Genomic DNA, 16,779 nt, shown 5'->3' with positions numbered 1-16,779 from the left:
CATGGAATGCGCTGAATCGGTTGGAAAATTATCTAGATTGTAATATTTATTTTTATTTTGACGAATCAAAACAAGTGTAGATTTACATGCTTAAAAATTGTTTGATTTCGATTATTTTTTTTTTTATTAAAAAATATAAGTTATATTGCCAGTCAACAAATCCAAACCCACCTAAACACCCTTATGTCCTGGTTCAACAAATGGGGGATCAAAATCAACGAAACCAAATCATCGCATATTACCTTTTCTCTAAGACCACAAGACTGCCCGCCGATCACCTTGAACAACTCTACTATTCCGCACTGCACCCAAGTTAAATATCACGGTCTCACACTCGATAGAAGACTTACTTGGGATCCTCATCTTAAGGACAAGCGAAAAAAGTTAAACAGCAGACTTCACCTACTCAGGCCCTTACTAAGATCCAACATCAACTTCCAAAACAAAATTCTTATATACAAATGTCTCCTCCGTCCCATTTGGACATATGGTATCATACTCTGGGGCCCAGCCAAAAAATCTAATACTCAAACGATTCAAGCTTTTCAATCAATCTGTCTCCGTATCATTGCTAAAGCTCCCTGGTACGTAACGAACAAATTGCTCCACGATGAACTCCAAATCAAAACCATCCATGACACAGCCACTAATTTTTACAAAAGGTTTCATGAGAAACTCCATATGAACCACAACCACCTCATTTCACAACTGGCCTCAAAAATGCTTCCTGACAACCCTACAAGACGTCTCAAATGAAACTGGTGCAGAGATCTTCTTAATCAATAAAACACATTTATACATTATACATATAAAAATCTAATTTCACTGTAAAAGGGTGACTCGAGTGCGAGCCTTCCTACACATCACTCAAAGCCATTGTTTTTGTTTTAGTTATACTTATCATATTTACTTATTGTATATAATGTACAGATTGTAAATTTTCAATAAACGCCATTTTTAAAAAAAAAAAAAAAAAAGTTATAACACAATAATATAACCTTATAAATACGGCGTAAATTAAAGTACCAATATTGATAATTTCTAACATTATCTTTATATAGTACAATATTTACCGTCCTTTTATTTAATTAATTGTATCTATTAAAACACAAATTGAAAATTCAGTAAAAAAAAACATGAATATTACCCATATAAAATTAATCCTTTTTTATAGATATTTTTACAACTAATATACCTAGTTTGATTTGAGCTTTAATCGAATAACATATTACCTAGGTACCTCGCTAGGTACCTACTACCTTTATTATTACAAAAAAAAATCCATAGGTAATTATAATGTGTAAATATCTGAAAAGTAATTATTTGTGTATTATATTATTGATATTCTTCATAGTTTTGCAACATCACTAATTAAATAATCAAATTAAAAAGAATACAAGATACATGTAATACAATATACGTCCATATTATAGTAATCCAATATTTTAGATTTAGTTTTTAACAAATGGTTAAACGTATGTCTGGTGTGCATATTTTAATACCTATTAAATAGAATTTTCTATTTCGTAAAATTACTCATACACTTTGTGAAAGTTACTTAACCTATATATGAACTTATATCAATTATTTAAATAATATTATTTAGGTACGCATTATACATATTTTTATACTAAGATTTTCAGACTGTACCTTTTTATATTTTTTTTAGTATAATTAACTGCATACAAAATGATAAAACAGATAGTCGTGTATCGTATGCATTATTTAAAATTATTACGAATTATAGAAAAGTAAAATATTTTCCGGCTTTTGGCTTTCGGCAAGTTGTTGGCTTACAAATTGTTTTTATTTATCGAAAACACGATGAAACAATGTGTTTTACAAAAAACTGAGAAAAAATATTTTGTGACAATAGGTACACCAATAAAATTCTAGTAATCTGAATATAGTATTATATTATTATTATTAATAATATTAAGGTATAATTTCAAATAACATTATATTAGTTATATCATTATCATCAGTTAGCGATAATAATTTATTACAATCTCATATTTATACTAACTGATTTTTAGAAAGTAGTGATAATTTAATTTTAACTTATACGTCATAAAAATTTTAGGCAATTTTAACATTTTTAAATTACAATATTATACACAAAGTATATACGCTGCAAAGTAATAAGTTTCAAAATAAAAAAGTTGTTCACATTTATTGTTTATATTTCTTGATAATTATAGTACCTAATACATAACATAAGCTATTAATAACAGTATTGCAAATTATTTCTAATCCATAAAACAATATTCCAATAAAATAATATTCTATACTAACTATTATAGAAACGTATAATTATAGCTTGTAATTATAAAAACAATCAATACATTGTTTTATGAATTTACTTCAAAAATAAATTATTCAAAATGTGTAGTAGGTACATGCAGGTACTAGAAATTAATCATAATTTCCGTATCGTTTTGTCAATATTAAAATTAAAAATGAATTTATCAAACTTCGATACGAATAAATTTAGCATTTTATTCATTATGTACGGTGGAATAAATTGCATGTAGTTCAATGATTTTTTCCTATATTGAACCACATCATTGCTAGGTAAGTGTATGTATGAAGTCACGACGGGTTTTGAGAACGTATTTTTCGAGGTATTTCCAATGAACACGAAGTTTCAATAATTATAATTGAATTTGTAAAATATACAACATTTAAATGATTCTTTGAGACAATATAAAATATAGTAGAAATGACTAGAAAGTAAAAATTATAGTAAGTACAATGCATAATCTTTTTTATTTTAGATTTTTCTCATATTTATTAAATAACAGAAAATGTGAAAATTGTAGTAAATAATCGGTATTTCAACAAACCTAATATTATTATATTCAGACTGTATATAGCTAGTGTACATTCATTGTGATTTATTGAAACGTAAAATCAAGAAAAATATGGTTCAATAAATAATTATAATATTATAGATATTGGTTTTTGAAATGCCATAAAAACATTTCTGATCAATATCGTTTTTCGAAAGCAATACTTCTTCGCAAAAAAAAAACTAATCGGTATATATCGCATAGATGTACATACAATTATTCAGTTGACTATATAATATACTAGTATGTAAATCGAGCATGACGTTCGTCTAAATCAATGTGATACACCTATCATCTATATGACTATATATAATATATTGTATACATAAAATACCTAAATAACTGGTCAGGTATATATATAGGTGTATTTCAATTAGGTACAATTTTACGGTCCTTTAAATTAATGTTTTTAATTGAATTGTGTGTCCTTCCGCCTTCGTCATTTGATAATTAAAATACAAGATATTTGATATAATTCGAAAACTTACAAAACAAAATACGCCGTACGACAGTTAATACGCGTTGGTAAGATACTACCTATAATTTAAATTGCTGAGAAAATTTTGTTTAGATTTTCTTACGGATTAGTTGCCGCATATTTAACACATAAACTGAGTATACAAATACATTATGCATCACATATATTTGTAATAAGTACTTAATTACGAAACTAGAATTTAAAAATAAATCGTCATCAACAGACAACGCCAACTTGTCAGAGTAAGGTGATTTATGCAATTACAAGATATTATTTTACGCAAATCATATAAAAATACGACACCGCTCTACAGATACTTAATAATTATTTCTTAGCTGGTTTAGATTTTGGCACCTATAATATGGATGTATCTGAAAATATTGGTTATGTATACAAATGATTTTACTTACATTTTTTTAACTACCTTTAATATTCAATACAGTTTGTTACAACTTTCAAGTAATTGATAATGATTATTGTTCTCTGTATTTTACTAATTATTATTTTAAAGTTATTTTTTCCATAAAACTTTTGATGCGGATAAAACATTTGAATAGTTTTATATTTACTTCTGTGTCATAAGCCATAACTCATAATGAATACGTTGACCTAATACCCGTGCGACTAATTATTAAAACAAACAGATATATTAATATTAATAACATGCCTTTTGACCTATTATTTATTATAGGTGTATTAAAGTTCAGCTGTTCGAACTCAATAAAATAAATAAAGCCATATTTTCTCCCTACTTAAAATTAAAATTAAAAACATTGTACAACTTATTGCGTTTTCATTTTTAATCCCAAAAATAATGATAACATTTTTACCAAATATGAAATAATCAATAAACAAGTTTTTTTTATTAAGTGTATCTCAACTCTCGAGTGTTCGAGAAGAATATAACAATATTATGAATACAATTTACAAGCATTTTGTATTTGTATAATTATTTTATAATATATTATTATGATATTATAAAATCATGTAAATTTTAATGATAATAAATAATAAATATTTATGAATATTTCATTATTTACGTTCATTAAAATATAGGTACTATGTACGTTATTATTCAAAGTATTTTATATGAATTGGCCCTTTAAAATAAATGAATCATTTTATATACGTTTAATGTATATTCAATGTGGATGTTCCATACATTTTACGGTTCACTTTGAATGATCAAATTATACACACACCTAACTTTGCGCGTATTGGCGAATATTTCTACAGTTATTTAATCAGTGGATGTTATTGTTCATTCATAGTAAGTAACCGTATGGAAAATAAATATTATTTAAATGACAAGTTTTTTATCGTTTATATTTTTTATCCGCCAAGTATACTTAATAGAGTTTATTGACATATTAATTTAATATTGAATCTTAAAAATTCTGAAGGCTGTAAAAATATAGAAAGTAGACATTATGAGTTAATATAATTTCTCATAATTTTACTTATAATAAAGAACAGATGTTTTACATTTTTACGTTATCTCGGATCATTTTTTCTTAAAATGATTGGTTATAACAAATTATGTTATGTATAAGGTTTAGGGCAATAATTTGTTATTATTACTTGTCAACTTTATAATTAATAATAAAAGTACATATAAACGTGGTATTTTAATGAATACATTTTGTTTGTTTACTTTTATCTTTTTCACATATAATTGATTACATGTATAGCAAACAGTCAAGGAAAAAGTAAATTAAAAGTGTACAGGTACCTACACTAGAATATTGAACCTTTTTTTTATAGCTTTTATCTTTTAGTGTCCACACACAATTCATTAATATTCATAAAAAAATATAGGTAGGTACTTACTTCCCGAAAACTATGGTGATTCGGGTTTATTAAATTTTGTTTTTAGGCTAATAGTGACATAGAGTACCTACTTTTGAGAATTAATCCTTTTTCAAAAGTTTTATCTTTTCTTATTTTAAACATCTGAACAATTTGATATCGATATTTATTTGTAAATGCTTAAATAATATTATAATTCGTACATAAATGATTTAACAATTTTGGATTCAAATAAATTATCTAAGGGTATTTATACAATCTAGTATACATTTTAATGAATACGCCAATATTAAAAATAATGAAAAATAAATATACTTTTTTATGTGAAGATAGATGATTTACTACAAAAATATAATAACGCTGTGATTAATGTTCAACGTCAGTGAAACAAGAATCTATATCCGCACTTTCTCTGGATGCGAAAATGACACAAGCAATTCATGTTAAAAATATATTGTTTTGCAGCGGGTACCCGTTGGTCGTAGTGTTGGTGGATCGTAGAATATCTATAGATTTGTTGAGATTAATGCAATTAAAATCTCTTCTTATAGGTTCATTTTCAATTAAAATCAATTGTTTAATTTTAATATGTTCAATATTCGAGCTAGATTATAAAACAATGGAGACCATATCTATATCATAATGTTTGAATAATACTTGGATGTAACCAATTAATATTGTTCGCAGCTGGATTCGTTCGAAACATTCGTATCTACAACGTTTTTGAAATATAAATGTTATCGGTTGTTGTTCAGTTTTGAATTATGTAATTGTTATTGACACCGATGAAAACATAAAAATAATGCCATAAACAAAAAGCAATTGCAATTGAATTTTATATGTATATTGTATATATAATTATTTTTAGGAAGTATACCCATGTAGGTATATAATAAATGATTATTGTGTATAAAGTTTTCAAATATTTTTGGACTTGAAATTAAATGTATTATGTTTATATATAACAATTAACACCACATATTATATAGGTATTACATATAGAATAGAATAGATTAATAACTTACTGTTGTTCCATAATTATTTCCATCGCGTAAAAAAGATGAAAAATAAGTTGTATGGACTATAGCAGCAGAAATAGCAATTATTTGTATAAAATATATCCAAACTATGAATAAACAATATTTTAGAAAGACATTTGTTTCATCATGCTTATATATTTCTCTTAAGATAAGTTGCAGTTTTTATTACAGTAATAAAGTTAATTTATATTTGTCTCCTACGAATACCTTTTAACAGTAGAATAGAATTTTAAAATAGAGATACCAAAGCGCTTCAACAAAAACAAGTACCTATATTTTATTTGTCATTTAACAAGATTAAAGTTTTGCAAGTAACAATTTGTCATCAGCATATACTAAGTCTTTTTTGTTCTTAAAAAAGAACATTTCTAACGCTGAGGGAATTAAAAAAACTTAAGAGAGCAAATTGAATGACTAAACATAGTTTTGTTTTCTATTTGTGTTCAAATAATTACATCAAAAATTAAAATTTATGTGCAGTATCGAACAATAATTGATAAAAATTAGATTTTATCTCTTTGCATTGCTGTTAGTTAAAATATTAAATTCAACCGACAAAAAGTTTCATTTTTGTTTTACAGAATGATGTAATCACGATGATATTTTCACAGTTAAATTAATTAACTAATGTTCTATTAAACACCCGTCATGAAAGAACATTTACATTTACTTTTTCAATGATTCACTGAACTTAAGTATTTAATACTCGCCATTTAGTTAAAATCTAGTTAACCTAACCTACCCAAGTAATGTGCAAGCAAGAGACGACGAAAGAGACTACTGTTTGTATTGAACTAAAATTACTGTACAAGCTTTTAACGAGCATGGTTAATGGCAAACATTGGCGACATATTTTGCTCCGCTAAAGATATAATGTAGTAGGTTTTCTTGTCTTGCGGCTCATTATACTATAGCTTCATTATCATTATTTTTAATTTATCAAACAACATCTGAATGTCCAGCAGAAACCATTCAGAGTATTAAACGGATTCGCATATACATATATTATACACACTCAATTTATATACATTCATAAATTCTAATTATTATCGTCATAGCTGTGTACAAAAAATAAATGTTTTAATTCTTTAAAATAAACAACTAATATTCAACTGCACAAATATCGTATCCATTTCACTGGGGACGGTAGAAAAAACACTAACGTGTCATTTGACATCACATATAATTACATTTTTTGTCCGTAGGTACTTTATACCTACATATAATATACTATCGAACTATATAGCTTAATAAAAATACGTGTGCATTTCAAACGACTAAGAAATATGTCAGCGCAGCACATAAATGCAATTTTAAAATCGTGAAAAATTTCACACGGGAAACACGTCCCGTGATCGAAGAAAGTTTTACGGGAAACGCTGAGAGTGTAGTGTTACGCGTTTAGATAAGGTTTTATTTGTGTATGATGGACGACTAGACCGAAGTTCAACTCTGTTGTTTTTCTCTCCTTTCAAAATCAGCCGTCCACCAATCAGAATGCTGTCCAGCTCCAGCAACGCAGCAATGCGGTTATAATGGTAAACTGGTTTTGTTTTCGTGAACAGATGACAAATGCATTTCTACAGTGTACGGTGTATATTGTATACTATTATACATCTACCTTTACACAATGTCAACGATGTGACGAGAGTTTCAATACCGTACTTATAACTTATAAGTCAAATTAATTGGTTTTGTGTCAAACAACAAGTCTAGGACTAGTTAATAAGGACATTATATACCTCGTAGAAGACCCAATAGGTACATGTAATAAAACACGAGTGCATACACATGCCGCGTAAAGTAATTTAATGGGATCGACGATAGTTTAATCTGCAGTATATAGATATATTATTACGATGACCGCAGCTTCGTAAAAGACGTTTAAAAAAAGAACGACGACAACGAAGGATTATGATTATTTTTTAACAATAGAAAGGCAGGGCTTGTGTATTCCAATCGTTAATACTCATCGTTTACCTGCTGCAGCAATGCACAAGAAATTGTTTTTGTTTGTACAAGGCACTCCAGCCCTTCCATTGTTGTTAAACAGTGGAATTCCGTATTGTACCTTTAGTAGGGCAGAGTTCACATGGATGACAACACGGCGGTCATGTAAACATTGTACAAATTTGATGTGACAAATGATAAATTTAATGGAAATAAAGTCCTCGTTCTATGATATTCGTTCGACACGTATAGGTAGGTACCGCGACCGCGTTTATACGATTATGAAATAAAATATCGTCGAATAAAATACGAGGTACTATACTAAATAGGTACTAATTATGAATAATAATATTCATCTACCTACGCTAATTTTTCCACACCACTCGCAGTAAAATGGCAAATTTCGATAACGAACATAGTTACCGTTATGTTAAAGTAGGTACTAGACATATAGGAATATATTATATAATATCATCGAGTATATATATATATGTAAATATAATATATACTCAATGATGACGATATATATTAACGTATTTGTTGGTGTTCGGATGATGAAAATTCACGAGTAATTACATACATCCACATCGTTGCAAATATCGAGTTATTCGAACCATGTTTCCGGTTAATTGTTTGTCCGGTGGCAATATTCAGCAATGAAAATCATTTTCTCTGGAATTCGTTTTCGAATTTAACGAAAAAAAAAAATCGAAAAAATCACTGTGCTAGTTTCGCGAACATAGTGCGTTTGAACTTCATCGCGGCGACCGGCCTGAGGCCGTTTAATTCTTTATTTCCAACTCTATTCGAACTATTCGTTTAAGTCGTATCCTAATTTCAATGACAAACACTGACGAAATACGATTCAACGAATAGACAATGTGAGGACAATCACACACATATACGCGCGTCGTCGCGCGTCGTTGACATTTCGGTCTACAAAAATGATAATTTGGTATTGTTCATAACTAAATTGTATTTTGCAATTTTGCATACATTATACTTACACTTTTTCTGTGGTGCTCTACCACTGCCGCTATTTAAAAACTAATAAAAAAAACTTCGCTACATCTTCATAGTCAGTGTTGTGCAATCTAGGGCGACGGACGTTATATAGATAAAATAATATCTAATATGCCCAGGGGCTTAGAAAAGAAAATCTCATGTGAAATGGAATTTCGGTAATTTGTTGGGATGTGTGAATTTTTTTTTTTAAATTTATAATGCACCTCCTACTCATATATTAGTTTAGGATAAATTTATAGAAGTGTTTGATTAGTTAGAAAGTGCAAATTAATGGTTGTAAAAAGCAGCGAAATTTGCGCCATTTACAATGGAAAATTTTTATGTCGCTATAACTAAACGCTACCGAAACAAAGCGGTACGTTACTATTGCATTGCTAAAAAATAAAAGTAGTGCGCCACTTCCAACCACTGCATACACTCATACACACACACACGACACACATATATATAATATACAAAATAATAATATGTAAGCCGTTCTTTTCAAACGCTTCGTTCCACGGCCGGCTGTACTATACACCATACTATACTATAATATAGTGTAAATCGTGTCCGAGAACACTTTCTATACCTACGAATACGTTTGTGCCGTAGTAACGGCCTAAAAATAATGTTCCTCGACCGGCGACGCAATGGCAATATTAATAGTATTATTAAAACATTATGCCTAGCCTAATTGGGGAGGTTTGTTAACACCCAATTTAATGTATTCGATAAGCAACGGTGGCACGTGACGGCGATAAAGTGTTTAGCACGTTTTCGATATTATACGATGAAAGTCGACAGATAAACCGAGTTTCCCACGGGTCGGAGCACACTGCTTCGGCGGTGTCGGAGACTTTGACGGGATGGACCGTAAACGACCGACGTAACGGTAAACGGCTACCGAACAACATAATAGATTAAAATAATAGTATATTATCCAGTATAATATTATCTCCAGACTTTATCTTTTCTGTAAACAAACACACGTGTGTTGAGTGCCTTCCTACATATTTTTATCTGCATCGGCCCTTGGTCGAATCTGCGCATACTTCCTCCGCGAGTTCTATAATGGCGCTCGGGCGGGTACCCTCTTTGCACGCATCACGTCCTTTACAACGTTCTTAAACTTATAATAATATTATATTTTGTATATTGTTATTGTGATGGTGGTGAACGAATCGCCACCAGGACGTTTACATACCTCCAAAACGGGATCTCGTCGGATCCTCGTCCGCTTAATTTGATTTCTCGCACTCGACCACCTGCGAAACAGCGCGATTTACTGAATCCGGAAGATCGCGCGGCCCGAGAGACCGCGGCGGCGTGTCATTATAACAGGTACGACGACAACAATATTCACCATCGATCGAGACCGGCGCACGATCGCGAACTGTGAAGTCGCCGACAATCGATGATAGTAGTAATAATAATAATAATAATAATAATAATATTATTATTATTGTTTCATCATTATCGGCGAGCAGGCGCGCGCGCGTAGCGGACGGTTATACCTACACACAACACACTTCGAACACAACTGTCGCCGATTCGAACGGGCGTGCGAGATAAGCAGCGAGATGAAAAGAAAAACAAAAACAAACTACTGATTTTTCCGGTAAATAACAACAACGTCGTGTATTATAATATTATAATACCTAACGGTAATCACTGTATTGATATTATTTAAATACGTTTGTCGTGCGTTTGTGTTATTATGTCTAAATAAAATATCAATGGATTTAATATTATTATTATTCGGAAACGGCGGCACCCGATAACGCGAGAGAGCGTGTAGAGTAGACGCACGACGATACGCGCCACCAATAGCAGCGCACGGGAACGAACTGCCCGAGTGGCGGCACCGGTGGCGGCCACGAATTACGATTTACGACACAAGACCACGCGCTCACGCACGCACATGCACCTGTTGATCATCTTGAATCGGTTGCATTCTTAACACTCCGCCGCCGCCGCCGCATTCCGATCGGCGGCGCGGCGGCGGCGGCCGTGGCGGCAGCGGTGGTGGCGGTCGTTATCAGTCTACGCCGCCGCCGCGTCCCCACCCGCCGCGTCCCCACCCACCGACGGCGACGAATGCCGGGCCACGGAGTATACAAAACGGTCGCAACACGGGTTTCTCGATCGCGTCGCGAAACAGCGCGACCGACCGCTGTGACGCGGTCAGTGTTCGTTATATTATTATTATTATTTTGCGAACAGAATCTCCGATAAACCGGCAAACGAGAATACGCGCGTCATGCTTGTAGGTATCTACTGACCGCATGGCTGGTCATGCTATAATATTATGGTTATCATAACAAATAGGCTAAAATCGCGGGGTGTCTGAGGGGGCTTAGCCCCCACCCCACAGACATTTTAATGGATTTGCGCTTATGGTCATCTACCGTAATCATTACCTAACAACCGGTCATCCCAGTTCGCGAAGAAAATATTACTTATATAGGAAAATATTATATTTACTACACTTAATATTTTCTTCGCGAACTGGGATGACCGGTTGATAATCGTCTGGTAATGGGAGGACTTGAATGCACGACGGTTTTGTTTTCATTGTTTTTTATCCCGTCGATCAGTGATCAATCATATTAATATTTGATGGGAAATCTGAACAAATTTATGTACAAAAATAATATAATATAGTATATTAATTATATCGTTGTTATACAGGTACAGACGTATACAGTTGATGTGGCAATATATATAAGGCAAAAAAAAAAAAATCTAATAGTTAAATATTGAGTCATCTAATACACCTGGGTTTTTATAAATTAAAATTGATACATTTCAATAATTGCATTGGATTTGTCAATACTCAAAAGGATTAAGATTTAAGATGATATATTAATGTATTATTTATGTCAAAATAAATAGATATGTACAATATTTTTTTATATTAAAAAGTCATGTACTTATAAATATTTGTACATACTTTTAGTGAAAAGAATCATATAGGTACTCCATTATCCATGATTGATTTTATTTAGCTTTATTTGTATTACTCCCAACACTGTTGGAAACGGTAAATGTCAGGTTAGTTGCTAGTTGTTAGTTGCTAGTTTGCTACTTATTACTCACTAGTTATAAGAAACTTATTTTCAAATATTTACCAGGTACAAGACGTGTACAACCCTTAATACTATGAAACACATAACTAGTAACTACGGTTAAATACTAAAATACTACAATAAGTACCTGTAGCTAACTTATTATTTAATATAATATATACCTACTTATAAATTTAGGTCTTTGCGTTTTGGTGACTTGAACATAGATAATATATACATGGATCGGACATGAGGCGGTAGGACGTCCTGTGCCTGAAGAAATGAATAGATGTTACCGCATTGGTTATATTCGGTTATAGGTAGCTTTTGGTAAAAGATTACGTCAAAAAAATTGTTTATCTGTACCTTAGACACGGACTCATATCGCTATCTTAGTCCGTGACCTTAGATCATATACAATGGATGGAGTCATAGCATATTACGCGTATAAAATGAGTTAAAGCCAACATAACTATAGGAACTATAGGACCTGTGACATCTGCGCTTGCGCGACAGTTTATCTTAACTGCGCGTCTGTAGCACTTTGCGTCAAACATTAATGATAAGAGACCAAGCGCATGTGCATATCACTGAGGTCCTACAGTTATGTTGGCTTCAGAAATTGTTCGTTTGACTCTATCCATTGTATATGATCTAAGATCTGTACCATGATTATCTGTATTGTACATGTTGATAACATGGTTTAACCACGGTTAAACCACTACTATAACCACAGTCCACAAGTAACCACTGTAGTAATATGTATTATTTCCGGTTACAGCTGTATACCGTGTGTCTAAGGTATATAGAGCTGATGTCCTATCCATGTATATAATATTATATATGGGCTTGAGCCGCCGTCTATCTTCGGTAAAGTAGGTAAATATATTCCATAAGAATATGACGTGAGTTGTGGATATAAAATGTATAGACGTATAGTTGTTCGTATTTTCTAATAATAAAATTACATTTAATGTACAATTATTTACCACACTTGTATTGAAATAATGTATTACATTAAAGTATAAATTGAATATAAATTAAATTATGAACCTAAGAACTAAGCATTACAAAATATGTGTAAAAAGAAAATAATAAGTACAAATATTAAAAGTTGAACTTCCAGCCACTTTCAAAAACTACAGATTGCGTAGGTATCATTATATTAAGTACTGACTATAATAGGTAATGAATACAATTACGTCATAATATTAATAATACTGATAATAATTCGAGTTGGGATGCGATGGTAGACATTTGCTTTTTAGTTTTATCTATTTGGTTTAAGTTAGGAATACATTCATTTATGTACATTTGTGGTTTATGCATATTCATAAGTGCACAAAGCTGTAATAAAAATGGTTGTGAAATGTTTTATTTTTTTTACTTTTATGGGTATCTATACTATTTAACAGCTCTTTATACAGATAAATATATTTTAGGGGCTTATGGCCTATATAATAGCCCATAGGTGCCACTTAAAATGTTTTTATATTAACATTTAACATTCTCCGGAAATATTAGAAAATAAGAATTTATGTTTATTTTTATCGTTTATTTAATATCTAACGATTTTTAATTTAAATTTTTTTTATAATTCCACGAAAAAAAAAAGTGAAAGTATTATGTATGATTGTTATTTTTATTTTTAAATGTGAGATACAATTCAATTTAGTTCTAACTTCGTAGTTGCTATAGTTATTGAGTAAAATAATAAATTATCTTTTATTTTTTAAGATATAAACGTATATAAGTATTCTAAAAATGTTCATTCGTGGAAAAACCAATTACTTAATGTTCGAGTAAAGTGCATTATTATTAATATTTATTTTTTAAACAAAACCTACCCAATGCTCAAATAATTTCTTAAACAAAATATATATAAATAGAGATAGCTATATTATATTATATATACAATTATAATATAATGTAATATATAAAATAAATAATTAAATTTTAGTTACAGTCTGTTACAAAATGTGCAATTGGTTGTATTATAAATGTATTATATATTGTAATTATTATTACAATATATACTATTGTAGCAGGTGGTAACTTCTATACATTTTTCATTCCTACCATACCAAAATAATATAAGAGCGATTCAATTGTAAAATTGTAATTTATTATTAAAATATTATCGAACGAGATTGTTATTTTTTTATTTAAATAAAAAATAATTAATGTCTGGGTACTTACTAAAATAAACAGCCAGATATTTTTATGGAATTTAAAAACGTTTCGTCACCTGCACTATTTAATGAAGGTGTATAAACTATTATTAAATGAGAATATTATTATGTTGGTACAAAGATCGAAACACATTTTTGGAACTCAAATATTTTCTTTTTAAATCATTAAAAGTTTATTACGACTTTCATTCAAACTCGAACATTTTTAAAGTCGTCTTAAATGAACACATTGGGTAAAATTAAATACATAGACGTGGTAGAATATAATATTATAAAAATCATAAGACCTTAAAAATGAAGTTTTCAAATCGACTTTTAGAAAACTCACAAAGAAACAATATTCAATGTCAATAAGTTATAACTAATAATTATAAACGTATAACTAATTTTTAAATCCGTTGTAAAGTTACATTCCGAAGGTTAATAAATTACATATATAGGTAAATTAATTTTATTGTATGTACATTATACCTACATAACATAAATGGCTCAATGATACGTTAAATTAATAAATCGAGATTATATTTTTACTGTTTGGATGATATTTATTATAGGTAGAACGTAGGTAGGTACCATAAAAGCGTTAATCTACTATCGTTCTATTTCAATAGGTATCTATGTAGTCATTATCATGCAGATGTTGTAATAAAGCTATTCTTCAGAAAATATTAAGGAATCCAATATTACAATAATATTTAAGCACAAAGAATAAACCACAAGTCAGGACAATGGTGTACCTACATAATATTATACCTGCATAAAAAAATTGTTCAATAATGCCGTGTGGTTGTTAATATATTTTATATGTCTAAGCCTCTATACACTTCAAATCTATTATAGTCAGTTACTTTTTTATCAGTTATTTTATAAATTATATTTTAATAGATTTTAACTAAGGATTTTTGATTAATAGTTTCTACTTTATGATATGCTATACTTATGCTACAAAGTTAAATAAAAAACTTGTAAGTCTTTGTAATAATTCTATATAGAACATTTTATAAAATTACATAACCTACACTTACCTACAAATTACAGAATTTGACAATAATTGAAATGGAAGATTAAATTTTGTGAATAAATATTAAAAACAGTTGTTTACAACATTTATATTACACACTTATTGTTAATAACTGTATATGGGTACCTAATCGATATAAAAATGATTGATTGTGTAAAAATCTCCAAAATTGGTAATATACATTATATGCATATAGATATGTACCTATATGACGTGTAGGTTGGATATATTGATTAATAATTTATAACTTACTTTAAATTCACCGCTATACAGATAATATAATTTGTTATTATTATGTGACTTTCACTAATTGTTATAAAAATGAATATTTTTAGTAGGTATAGTTTTTTTTATTTAAGAAACAAAACAAAAGATATATTAAATTATTCTCAAAATATTATAATATATAGGTATAGCCGTATAGGTATTATGATTACAATTTATTATTGAAGGATGAAGGCCAATATTAGAGTTAAGAAAACTATTTCGAAACATGTCTAAATCCATAGGTTAATTACATTACTAAAACATATTATAATAATATAATTTTATACTTGCAGGTAGCCCATATACGAAGACAATTTTATTTGTTATCCATTTGAGAAAAATGGATGGCATCGCTGCCTGTTTATTCTAAAGGTAGGACGTTTAGTGGCGCCGAGTTCAGTAAAATAAGTGGTTTCAATTCCAACCAAAGCTCACCCAACCACCCACCCACCCAATTCATCATTCAAAACGGAAGAAAATTATTTAAAACTCCAAACCACACATAGCCGCTCGCTACGCTCGCAAATTATTTGTATTTTATTAAATAATTTAATATTTTATTTTATTGTTGTATCGATTTCAATCATAGTCACTGATGATTAGTTAGTCAGTTACTATGTTCACAAAGATTTTTGAGTTCCACGATAGATCACAACATTTTTTTTGTTTATAAATGGTTACTATATTGGTTACAGATATTATTATTATAGGACAAATTAGTAGAAATGTTGTGTGTATTAATATTTGTCATTGGTCACTCGGGCAGATGAGGTAAAATAATGAATCAAATCGTCGCATTTACATGGCCTCGATTAAAAAAACTATATCTTAAAAACAATTGTATGTTTGTAGCTTATATATTCAAAAACTACAGGACTGATGTTGACGAAAATTTCAGATTATTCTTAGAGATATCATAAACGCTTTGAGAGTAAATTTAATTACGATAAAAATATATCAAGTGGTAAATCCAATTAGCGACTTGTGGTCAACCTTATCTTTCGAATTATTTCACAAATAGCGAGGCACGCCAACGCCCGCGCCGATTTGCTCTTGAATTAAGTACACTAAAACTGAGATACATCCAGTATATC

The 16,779-nt window shown here is 29.8% G+C and overlaps 1 protein-coding gene across 1 annotated transcript in view; it reads right to left on the bottom strand.

Moving 5' to 3' along the window:
• Window positions 1-11,003, bottom strand: part of LOC100165619 (spectrin beta chain, non-erythrocytic 1) — a 59,008-nt gene extending 48,005 nt beyond the window's left edge. Inside the window, exon 1 of the mRNA XM_029489758.1 lies at window positions 10,342-11,003. The gene's annotated coding sequence lies outside the window, so the exon portion shown is untranslated. The remainder of the gene's footprint in view (window positions 1-10,341) is intronic.
• Window positions 11,004-16,779: the final 5,776 nt, after the last annotated feature.

Source organism: Acyrthosiphon pisum, chromosome A2, assembly GCF_005508785.2.
Source record: "Acyrthosiphon pisum isolate AL4f chromosome A2, pea_aphid_22Mar2018_4r6ur, whole genome shotgun sequence".
NCBI lineage: Eukaryota > Metazoa > Arthropoda > Insecta > Hemiptera > Aphididae > Acyrthosiphon > Acyrthosiphon pisum.
The sequence above is the reverse complement of the archived record's forward strand: the minus strand, read 5'-3'. Positions and strand labels throughout refer to the sequence as shown.